The following is a 13059-nucleotide window of genomic DNA, read 5'->3' as shown; positions in this document are numbered from 1 at the left end:
CCTTGACTTGCCCTGTGGGTTTCAAACACAGTCTCTCAAAAACTTAAAGTTATCAGTTATGTGTTTATAGGTGCTTTTTTATCCCTAGATACTCTGGTTTTTGCAGGGAGTGGAGGGAGTCTTGAGAACTTTTAATGATTCTTCCTTAAACATATTTTACTTTCTACCCCATTTTAAGTGTTATACTTGGAATTAAATGTCATTCACCAGAATAGTGGTATGTTCTGCTTATGCACTTCCTAGACTGTGTACTCTTTGAACATTTTTAAGTAGACATCTAAAACTTTTTCATTATTAAGTATAAATAGTTGCAGTGGATGTGATTTCAAGTGTATTGCAAACATTGACTTTATAAATAAGACTTGAATTACTATTTCTAACATATCCAAAGGAATATGAACATCAAGGTGGTTTAATACCCACCATTATTCATTTTGACAAGTTTGTATTTTGTTGACGATGTAGACTCACTTCTAGTTCTCCTCGAAGTCACCATTTTAATCCATATCCCCCACAAAATTTTATCCTAACATAATATACTTTTATGCTTAAAATAGTGTCAGTGGTCTTTAAAATTTGGCACATTTTTGCAGTGGCTGGTACCATGTTTTCCTGTCCATATTTAGTGCTTCCTTCAGGAGCTCTTTTACAGCAGGCCTGGTGGTGATAAAATCTCTCAGCATTTGCTTGTCAGTAAAGGATTTTATTTCTCCTTCACTTATGAAGCTGAGTTTGGCTGGATATGAGATTCTGGGTTGAAAAATCTTTTCTTTTAAGAATGTTGAATAGTGGCCCCCACTCTTTTCTGGCTTGTAGGGTTTCTGCAGAGAGATCCGTTGTTAGTCTGATGGGCTTCCCTTTGTGGGTAACCTTACCTTTCTCTCTGGCCACCCTTAATATTTTTTCCTTCATTTCAACCTTGGTGAATCTGATGATTATGTGTCTTGGGGTTGCTCTTCCTGGGGAGTATCTTTGCAGTGTTCTCTGTATTTTCTGAATTTGACTGTTGGTCTGTCATGCTAGGTTGGGGAAGTTCTCCTGAAGAGTGTTTTCCAACTTGGTTCCATTCTCCCTGTCACTTTCAGGTACACCAATCAAATGTAGGCTTGGTCTTTTCACACAGTCCCATATTGCTTAGAGGCTTTGTTCATTCCTTTTTATTCTTTTTTCTCTAATATTATCTTTACACTTTATTTCGTTAAGTTGATCTTCAATCTCTGATAACTTTTCTTCTGCTTAATGGATTCAGCTACTGATATTTCTGTATGCTTCATGAAGTTCTCGTGTTGTGTTTTTCAGCTCCATCAGGTCATTTATATTCTTCTCTAAACTAGTTATTCTAGTTAGCAATTCCTCTAACCTTTTTTCACGGTTCTTAGCTTCCTTGCATTAGGTTAGAACATGCTCCTTTAGCTCGGAGGAGTTTGTTATTACCCATCTTCTGAAGCCTACTTCTGTCAATTCATCAAATTCATTCTTCGTCCAGTTTTTGTTCCCTTACTGGTGAGGAGTTGTGATCCTTTGGAGGAGAAGAGGTATTCTGGTTTTTGGAATTTTCAGCCTTCTTGCACTGGTTTTTCCTCATCTTCGTGGCTTTATCTACCTTTGATCTTTCATGTTGGTGACCTTTGGATGGTGTTTTTGAGTGGACATCTTTTTTGTTGATGTTGATGCTATTGCTTTATGTTTGTTAGTTTTCCTTCTAACAGTTAGGCGCTTCTATTGCAGGTCTGCTGGAGTTTGCTGGAGGTCCATCCAGACCCTGTTTGCCTGGGTATCACCAGCAGAGGCTGCAGAACAGCAAAGATTGCTACCTGTTTCTTCCTCTGGAAGCTTCATTCCAGAAGGGAACCTGCCAGATGCCAGCCAGAGCTCTTCTGTATGACATGTCTGTCGATTCCTGCTGGGAGGTATCTCCCAGTCAGGAGGCACAGGGATCATGGACCCACTTAAGGAGGCAGTCTGTCTCTTAGCAGAGCTCGAGCACTGTGCTGGGAATTCACTGCTCTCTTCAGAGCTGGCAGGCAGGAACGTTTAAGTCTGCTGAAGGTATGCCCATAGCCACCCCTTCCCCTAGGTGCTTTGTCCTAGGGAGATGGGAGTTTTATCTATAAGTCCCTGACTGAGGCTGCTGCCTTTCTTTCAGAGATGCCCTGCCCAGAGAGGAGGAATTTAGAGAGGCAGTCTGGCTACAGCAGCTTTGCTGAGCTGTGGTAGGCTCCACTCAGTTGAGGCTTCCTTGCGGCTTTGTTTACACTGTGAGGGTAAAACCACCTACTCAAGCCTCAGTAATGGCAGACACCCTTCCTCTCACCAAGATCGAGCATCCTAGGTCAGACTGCAGACTGCTGTGATGGCAGTGAGAATTTCAAGCCAGTGGATCTTAGCTTGCTTGGCTCTGTGGGGATGGGATCTGCTGAGCTAGACCACTTGGCTCCCTGGCTTCAGCCCCCTTCCCAGGGGAGTGAACATTTCTATCTTGCTAGCATTCCAGCTACCACTGGGGTATGAAAAAAAAAACTCCTGCAGCTAGCCCGGTGTCTGCCCAATGGCTGCCCAGTTTTGTGCTTGAAACCCAGGGCCCTGGTGGTGTAGGCACCCAAGAGAATTTCCTGGTCTGTGCGTTGCGAAGACCGTGAGAAAAGTATAGTATCTGGGCTGGAATGCACCGTTTTTCATGGCACAGTCCCTCGTGGCTTCCCTTGGCTAGGGGAGGGAGTTCCCCAATCCCTTGCATTTCCCAGATGAGGCAACGCCCCACCCTGTTTCTGCTCACCCTCTGTGGGCTGCACCCACTGTCTAACCAGTCCCAATGAGATAAGCCAAGTACTCAGTTGGAAATGCAGAAATCATCTGCCTTCTGTGTTGATCTCTCTGGGAGCTGCAGACTGGAGCTGTTCCTATTCAGCCATCTTGCCAGCCACCTCTGGTAATATATCAGAACTATATATTAATGACACTAATTATTCTCTGCAATAATGAAACAAATTTAATGAATGCATTTAATTTTTTAGTTCTTATGATGATAAGGATTTATGTGTTAAAATTTTAATGAGCATACATTACAATAATTATAATACTGTGTACAATTCATCAACATATTAAAAATGTTGATAAATTATTATTAAACAAAAAAGGTAAAAATATATTTTGAATACTTTTTAAATGAGTTAAATGAGGAGGATATTTGAATAAGTTACCCTTGGCTGAATGAATTGTCTCAGGTTTTTTTTTTTCCTTTATTTTTTATTTCCATGAAATATTTGAAACTTTTGGGCAACATGCTATTGCAAGAGTGTGGGTGAGTGGGAGCCATGTCTTCCTTTTGTAATATGGACAATCATGATGGGGGCAGGGCAGTAGAGAAGAACCTTGGTCAGAGCTACCTTCTCAGGTGGATCAGTTCAGAAAAGAAATATGGATGATGATGCTCTGAAAATGGATTCCCTAAACAATTTCCACATGCATGTTCTCTTTCAGAGTCTGTCTCTTCCAAAAATTGGAAGTAATTGTCTTCCAATCTGAAGACAGAACATAGTAGAATGGGATTTTTATCTCCCTCATTTTAATAACAATCCTTTTATTAATACAACCAAAGGTCACATTAAATATTTCAGGGGCCAAATTATACTCCAAATTTATATAAGCCCTACAGTTACCTTTAAATTGCCTTTCAAGTCCTTTCTAGCTATGTTCTTGCTAAATTATGTCCCTCCCCCATTGTGTGCTTACATAAGCTTAAATTTATCTCTGTCAAATTTCATCCTTTTAGATTCAGATTCAATCCTTACTCCAGAATGTAGAGATATTTTTGGATTATGAGTCTATCTTCAACCCACATAAAGAATATTTGAAGACTATAGGCAAATATTCCTAGGAACTAAAAAATGCAACATTTTCCCAGGATTTTCTTTTCAATAATCGAAATATATTTTCACTACACTGGTGCTTCAGGGTAGGTAGTTTTTAGATAGTTCATCAGAAAAGACTTATGATGGTATTAGATTTGTGAGAGGTTCTGGACTCTGATTTTAGTTTTTTCACATCATTCATTCATTCAACAAACATGAGTGCCTTCTGTGCTCTGGGCTTTGTGTTAATCACAATGAAATCATAGATGAGGAAGATGTTTCTACCTGAGTAGAGTGATCATAAGAATTAAGAAAACCAGTAATAATAGTGCAGAGTGATAAGCACTATAAAAGGCCTATGTCCAAGGTGGTCTAGAAGTACCCAGGAGGGGTATCTGATTCATGTGAGAGGAACATAGGCAACAAAAACTTTGTAGAGTAGGTGACATAGGAATCTATAATAATAAATAGAAGCAAAGCATGCAAAGTACAGGAGATATGCAGTGGGTGGAAGAAAGGGTATTTAAGAGAATGCATAACCCATAATGTGAATGTGTGCAAGTACAGAGTACCTATTTCACATTTTCAAACCTATGGAACAGAAAAGGAAAATTCAGGCTAAAATAAAATGAGACATTTTAAGAAATGCAAGGAGAAAAAACAATTTATTCACCTTGTTGTCAAAGAACAACAATCATCAAAGATGACAAAATATGTTTTTGAACTTTGTGAAAACAAGAATTCTCATCAATAAATGTGCACCTGGCACAGAGGCAATTGAAACCCTACCATCCAGACTTTCAATATTGGACAACTGAGTACAGATGCTACTACCTCTTCCTTGATGCTCTTCCCTCATCTGTCTTAGTCAGTTGTGTATCCTTGTAATGGTTAATATTAAGTGTCACCTTCATTGGATTGAAAGATGAAAAGTATTGTTTGGGTGTGTCTGTGAGGGTGTTGCCAAAGGAGTTTAATATGTGAGTCAGTGGACTGGTACAGGCAGACCTACCTTCAATGTAGGTGGGCAACAACCAATCAGATGCCAGAGCAGCTAAAATAAAGCAGGCAGAAGACGGTGGGAGAAGCTGACTTGCTGAGTCTTCTGGCCTTCATCTTTTTCCCATGCTGCATGCTTCCTGCTCTTAAACATAAGACTCCAAATTCTTCAGATTTTGGACTCTTGGACTTACATCAGTGGTTTACCTGGGGCTCTCTGGACTTCAGCCACAGACTGAAGGCTGCACTGTAGGCTTCCCTACTTTTGAAGTTTGGGGACTCAGACTCGTTGCCTTGCTCCTCGGCTTGCAGACAGCCTATTGTGCGACTTCACCTTGTGATGGTGTGAGTTAATACTCCTTAATAAACTCCACTTCATATATACATCTGTCCTATTAGTTCTGTTTGTCTAGAGAACCTTGACTAATATAGTGTCTGTCACCTAGAAAAGTGTCTTCCACTTCTGGTGTTCAAGTCATGTTGTTTTATTGAATAGGGTCACTTTAAAAATTTTAAATGCATGTGTATTATGAAGTAATGTTTGTATTAACTACTATAACTACCACTAGAAAAAAACAAAACACTGAAACTACTGCACCTATTCCTTCTGAGAAAGTGACAACCCAGTCATAAAATGTGCCACAGTAGTATTACCTACCTACATGTTGATTTTGTAGGATTCTCTGGATAATCTTCCTTTTTAAAATGTAGGTCTCCAAGAAAATGCTACTCTGGACTGAGACTTTATTCCTTTAGTCAACAGGTTGTCTCCTAACTTCCATAGAGTTTGTAAACTTATGTTATCAGGAATGTAGTAGAACTTTATTCCAGTGCAGTAATTGAAATATAGATGAAAATACCGTAATTGAATTGTAATGGAGTAACTGGTTATAATGATGTACAGTGAAAGGGTCATTGGGTTTCTTGGCTCATATGTGTGTAGTTGCCCTTGATAAGTGCCAAGCTTACACTCAGTTACTCCCTAAAGGAAAGACAAATGGGCTAATTACTGAGGCAGCAGCCTAGGGTCACAGGGCTTAAGTTGACATTGCTCCTGCCTTTGCTGAACACACAAACAGCTGGAGTGATAACGAGTAGCCTCCATTTCTCTCCATTATCTTGACTATTTCCTGCCTGGATTGGTGAGAATTATAATTCCACTGATCTCTGAATTCTGGGGTGCCAGAAGTAGCCTTAAGAGATTGTCCTTTTTTATTCTCTTATGTGGTATCTGTTTATTCTCTGTAAGGAAGGCCTCACTTAAAGGGAAAAGACTACTCTTAAATTTACCTTTAGAACTGGGAAACTAGTTTTGAACTTGATTAAAACATGTGTATTCTGTTTTACAATTTTCACACCACTTGTTCAATTGGATCCTCATAGGAACTCAATAGTCTAAGCAGGAAGGTGTGAAAAAAATTTAGAGTGAGTTTATAACTCACAATTCTCTTTCTCTGATAATGGCACTTCTATTCTAAAGGGAAAGCTATGTTTGAAACATGCTTTCAAAGTTTCATCTGGGGACCCAAAGCAGAGAACAATAGTACCAAGCTAATTCCCACAGTCTAAAATATGGTACCAGGTCACCAATGAAGCACTTATCAAGGGGGTAGCCTGAAGCTGGTTTTGAAACTCCCATATTTTATCTCCAAGTATTATTATTATTTTTTTAATGGAAGAACTTATTTAGGAGGGAGGTTAGTGGTGGAAACTCCTTTGAAGAGAGTTCTTATTGAAACACTTCCTGCTCCCCAGATGAAGGGCACATTGATGGAACCACTTAGAAAAACTGGTATGTCCCCATGACTAGATACAGGGACAGCTGCTTGACTTCACCTTGAGATATCTGAGCATGAGAGACTAGCTGAAACTACTTTGATAGCAGGGCATGTAAAAAGGGATTATCTGGGTGTAAGTTAAGTTGCACATATGTATTAGGTCATTTTCTCTTGCTTATAACAGAATATCTGAAACAGAGTAATTTACTTCTTACACTTACGAAGGCTGAGAAGTTCAAGGTTGTGTGGGACACATCTGTTGAGAACCTGCTTACTGGTGCAGACTCTCTGCAGAGACCTGAGATGGTACAGGGCATCATATGGCAAGGGGCCAGTGCGTGCTTCTCAGGTTTCTCTTCATTTTCTGTAAAGCCGCTAATCCCACTTCCATGACAACTCAATTATCCATTAATCTATGAATGGATTAATCCATTGATGATGGCAGAGTCTTCATGACTTAATCATCTCATAAAGGCCTCACTTTTTAATATTGCCACATTGGGGGGTTAAATGTCAACATCGTTTTAAAGGAACAAATATTTAAACCACAGCAACATGTATCAGTGGCAAGCTAAGAATCTAGGACTTTTCCTTCAGACACATGGACCAATGATAATAGCAGGTCTGCAGTCATCTTAAAGGAGGCCCCACCTAAGAGGCTGTGATGATTGATTTTTTGTGTCAACTTGACCGGGCCACAGGGTGCCCAGACATTTGGCCAAATATTATTCTTGATGTATCTGTGAAAGTGTTACCATTTGACTTTGTAGACTGAGTAAAGTAGATTTTCCTCCTCAATGTGAGTGGGCCTCATCCAACCAGTTGAAGACCCAAATAGAACAAAAATGCTGAATAAGAGGGAACTCCTTCAGCCTAACTGCTGGAATTGGACATTGGTCTTTGCTTACCTTTAGACTCAAACTGAAAAATTGGTTCTTCTTGGGTCTTGAGCCTGCCATCTTCTAACTGAATCTTATACCATTTGCTCTGCTGACTGCAGGTCTTGGAACTTAGCCTCCATAATCATGTGAGCCAATTCCTTACAATAAATCTGTCTGTCTATTATCTATCTATCTATCTATCTATCTATCTATCTATCTATCTATCTACCTACCTACCTATTTATCTATCTATCTACCTACCCACACACATATATATCTCCTACTTTGGAGAACCCTAATAAGAGGCCTATCTAGATGGCTGCACTGCTGGGAACCAGGGTTTGAGGGAGAGACAATAGATAGCTCCTGTGCTGGGGCAGTTTTCCTGTGAGGTCGGATCATCAAAGAACCCAAAAAGCACTCTTTGAGAGAAGGGGACACCTATCACTTCCGAAGTCAGATTGTAATGTCAAGAAGACTCTTCTCTTTTCCACTAATTCTTCTTCACCTCTGGAGCTGACTAAGGAGGAACAAGAAATAACAACTAAGGGACAAGAGAGTAAGGGAAGATAAGAAGAGAGAATGAAGAAATGTTAAATTAGAAGTCAGATTTAAGTTTGGTACTACATTACATTCAACATTTTAATGTCTGTAAGTCATCAGAAAAGCCATGAAATTTGCTCCAGTTTTCTCCCAGGTGGGAAGCAATGATTCATGGAGTGGAATTAAGGCAGCAGTGGTGAGACAGAATAAAATTGCTCTCTGCTTGTAGCTTTGAAGTACAACTTATTTAACACCATGGTTACATTTTTATTACATGAAGCTGTAATTCACTGACTGAATGAAAAAATGGATCACAACTTGAATGGATGGCAATTAAATTTTGCATCCTAGTAATTTATATTTGATATAAAGATGGCATTCTTGACTAGTTCCTTGAGTAAAAGAGAAGCAGAGAAACAGTTCTGCAGAGGAAAAAGATTGCAGTAGATCAGCGTAGAGAAGCACAGTTGAGACACAAAGATGAAGGGTTGTCTTCTGATGGCTTCCAGTTCCTGTTTTCAGCCTTAAACTGATATTAGGTTCATGAGATACTGTATCCTTCCAGCGAATGCATTTTTTTTTCCTTAAGCATGTTGATTTATTACCTATTACTTGTAATCAAGAGATACGCTACTCTCATTTTACAGATAATCTGACTAAGGCTCTATGTTAGTCTGTTTTAATGCTGCTATGTAATTTATAAAGGAAATGGGTTTAATTGACTCAGTTCTGCATGGCTGGGGAGGTCTCAGAAAACTCACAATCATGGTGAATGGGAAAGCAAACACATCCTTCTCCACATTGTGGCAGCAAGGAGAAGTGGTGAGCAAAGGGGGAAAATTCATTATAAAACCATCAGATCCCAGAGAACTCACTCACTATCATGAGAATAGCATGAGGATAACCGCCACCACAATTCAATTACCTCCCACCAGATCCCTCCCACCACATGGGGCTTATGGGAAATACAATTCAGGATGAGATTTGGGTGGGGACACAATCAAATCATATCAGACTCAAAGAGAGGGGAATTACCTGTGGATACATAATAGAAATGATATATTCAGAAACTAGAATTCCATTATTATGATGTTACTACAACTTGTCAGGCTATATTGTGGGTACTGATTATATAACAATGAAGAAAATAAAATTTTTGTGGAGTGTGAGAGAGAGAATGATGTCTTTAAGATCTGGGGCTTGAACCAGTGAGCGAATGAATATGCCAACAACTGAGGTGGGGAATGCTGAGATGGAATGGGATTTTGGGAGATGGACAATCAGGAACTCTGCTTTTGTCAAGTTAATTTTAAGATGTTCATTAGATGTCCCAGTGGAGATGGATATGAGTTAGTTACAGAGAGTGTTTGGAGTTGAAAATAGATGATTGGGAGACACTTGATAATATTTAAGGCCATGCAACTGGATAAAATGGTGTAGAGAATGAGTAAAGACAGGGAAAAGTTTTCTAAGGTACCCCAACAGGTGGAAATTGAGAAAATGAGTAAGATCTAGCAAAAGAGTACACACAGTAAAGTAGAAAGAAACCCAGAAACTAAGTAAAAATAGAAGATACAGATGAACTGTATCAGTGGCTCAGTGGCTGCTTCTAGGCTAAATAAAGTAAAAACTAGAAAACTGACCATTGGATTTGGTGGCATGAGTGTCATTAGTAAACTTGACAGGAGTGATTTCAATAAGAACACATACAAAGTTGGGTGAGAAATTACAAACTGTAATTTGACCTTTCATACATTTCCACCTTAGAACCATTGAGATTGAAGAACTAAATCGAATGTCTTGATTACTGAAATTATGTTCCAAGAACTGTCTGGTCAAATGTTTTTATATCAACCCATAAAAAGTTCTAGATCTCTGAAATAAACATTGTTATTGTGTTTAAATAACCAAATGAATTGATTATGAATATTTATGAGGCATAGAAAAAATTATTTACCAGAAACAAAAGGTTTTTTATTCTCACCGAGAGGGAAGAGAGTCTTTTCTTGGACACCAGCATTTCCCTTATAGAAACTCGGGTTTTCAACTATCTCTGACACATATAATTGTCTGGACCAAGTCTGATAGCAGTGGGGATAAATATTTGATTAGAGTTGGTTCAAAGAGAAGTGAAAGAGAAGTGGTGCCATCATACAGACATTCTTTTGAGAAATTTTTGTTATGAAAGGGAGCAGAGAGTTGGTCCAGTAATTAAATGAAAATTTCATGTCATGGAAGATGTTTTTAAGATGGATGATATTACAATAATCTTTGGTGAGGATGGACATGATGCACTATAAAGGGAAATACTAATGGACAGGTAGTGCTTGCCTTGGCCTCACAAAGCCTATTGAAGGAGCTCTTCTAATGGATGTCAGCTGTGTATCTGGCCTGAATCCAACTGACCTGCTGCAAACCACATCAATAGATCCGTGGATATTGGATCCTGATGCTACTATCTGACCAGTTCAGTGCAGTCATCTGCCCAGACTTCAGGAGTTAACCTGAAAATACCTTGTATTTTTGTAATATTAATTAAGAATAAATTAATTATCTAATAGTAGCTTGTATTAAAAAGCCATGCTCCATTCACTTTGTGTCTTTTTACTACAAGCTGCTACTAGAAAATTAATTTATTATTTTTAGTTTGGTGATTAACTACAGTAGATCAGCAATGGTCTCCCTCTCTTGGGAACCTGAAATAATCCTTATGCTTATGAGATAAGTGTGCATGAGGGTGATTTGAAACAGTTTTGGTAGTCACATTACTAAAGACCGATATGTCAGTCCTTCAACACATATTTTCTTTCTTTCTAGTGTTCCTTCTCCAGCCTAAAATTAGTTACCAAGAATTAGAGTGTAGAAAGTGCCAATATTGACTAAGCTAGAATTTGGTTTTATTGGCAAACTAACCCTAAACCATTCCATTTTCTAAATAATCTTGGTCTTCAGAAACTCCATGTTGATATGTGAGCAAATCCCTTACGTGGCTTTTCATGTCCCGATTCAGCGGTCTCTAGTTGGCTACTTTCAGGTTTATATTCTTGTAGAAAAAGGGTTGAATAGGAATGGATGTCGAGGGTGTTCACCTTCCCATTTTCTATTACGTCATCCTTGGCTGTTTTATGTAGTTGTGGTGTCTGTTTGGTCCACATAGGCATTTGATTTCATGACCTTTGCATAAAATGAAATAATCTACTGAGTTTAGCATTCTTCCTAGCAGGAAAAAAAAAATCCATTCAGATAATTCAACTGAAGAGACTATATTCAGGTATTGCTTAAGACGTGAGGATAAGACTAAATTACTTAAAAAAAAAGAATGATTAAGTGCTCAGAGACTGGAAACAGAGGGAGGTCATTAACATCCCTAGGCTTGAAGGCCAAGAGGAGCACACAGTATCCCCAGAGCCCAGAAAGTGTGGAAGCTGTGGAGGAGGTAGCCACAGTTCTGAAATGGGGTGGAGGTACTCAATCCATCTTTCCTCTGCTTTAAAATCTACCTCCTATTGGAGGCACACGTAACCAGAAGCCAGTCCAACAAGAGAATACCAGTGCAGCTCATAGGGGTGAGCTGCTTGGGACCCAGAGGTTCCAAATGGGGAAAAACAACTCTGGATAAAACACAGGCTTAAGACGCGTGCTCACAGATATTCATAGGTGCATGTGGAAGACCACTGGACAACTTTGCCATTGAGGATAAATCTGTGTTTCCTGAATTCAATAGCCCTGTATATGTTTAAATCCTGGGGATTTCAAACAAATAAGAACCAGAAGGTACCTGCCATATACAGTGCCCACAGTATGAGCTGACACTGAGAATTCAAAAGAGCTGAAACTCTACCTTATTTACATGGATGTTTAACTGCTGACGCAACTCTTGAGGTTCTAGCCCAGATCAAACCAGAGGAGCCTTGCCTTGCTCTGGCTGATGGTGCTGAACTGGCAGCTGAATTTGTTCACCTCAAAACAAACTGGTTAATTTGGTTAATTACAGAATCTACCTGGTATTTCCAGGTTTGAAGGATCACCAGGACAGGGCTAATATCTGGAACAGTTCCTCACTACATCGAATTTTTGCTCTCTATACCTAGACAAATACAAAGTTGGCTGAGAAATTACTAATTGTAATTTGACTTTTCTAGAATTCCATCTTAGAACTATTGGGATTGAATAAGTAAATTGGATGTCTTGATTACTGAAAGCATGTCCTAAGTACCTGCCTGATCAAATGTTTTCATGTCAACCCATATAAGGTTCTAGATCTCTGAAATAAACATTATTGTATTTTAAAAAGCCAAAGGAATTTATCAGAAATTTTTGTGAGATTCTAATAGGCATAGGAAAAATTATTTACCAGAAACAAAAGGTTTTTCATTAGCACTGACAGGGAAGAGAGTCTTATTTTGGACACCAGCATTTCCCTTATATAAACTTGGGTTTTCAACTATCTCTGACACAAATAATTGTCTGGCCAAGACTGAGAGTTTTGGCTAAACGTTGCTTACTTAAACAGCTATTTCTTACGTATTTCATAAAATTCAATTAATTCTTTGTTACCATCTTATTTGCAAAGCAGGAACGGTCCCAGAGCTATTACGCCTCCTGGTTAAATTGGAGAGTTAAACAGTTTCTCTAATCCAACATCCTAAAGGCATCCCCTTGGCAGTGGATGTGCTGCAAATGTTCCCTGATGAGTTAACATCTAAGTTATGCTTTATCAATTAGTCTCACTGTATGCGACCCTCCTACGAGTATAAAAAATATTTTCCAAATTCATTGGTACACTCAGGGAAGATTGTTTTTGTTTTGTGGATGTAAGATGTCAGTGGTGTAAAAGGGGGAAATCACGTATCAGTTTAACTCTGTAATGGTTTTATTTTCTTAATCTGCTAATTGAAGAAATCATTTAAAAAAAAAACCTACACTAACTTGAATGTCTATATTAAATGTTATTATTCAATCTGACCCTTGGATGTATTTGGCAAAAATAACTTTAGTTTTCTACTT

This window comes from Aotus nancymaae, unplaced genomic scaffold (genome assembly GCF_030222135.1).
Source record: "Aotus nancymaae isolate 86718 unplaced genomic scaffold, 86718_ANA_hifiasm-v0.15.2.pri h1tg000008l, whole genome shotgun sequence".
NCBI classification, from domain to species: domain Eukaryota; kingdom Metazoa; phylum Chordata; class Mammalia; order Primates; family Aotidae; genus Aotus; species Aotus nancymaae.
This window is presented reverse-complemented; position numbering follows the sequence as displayed.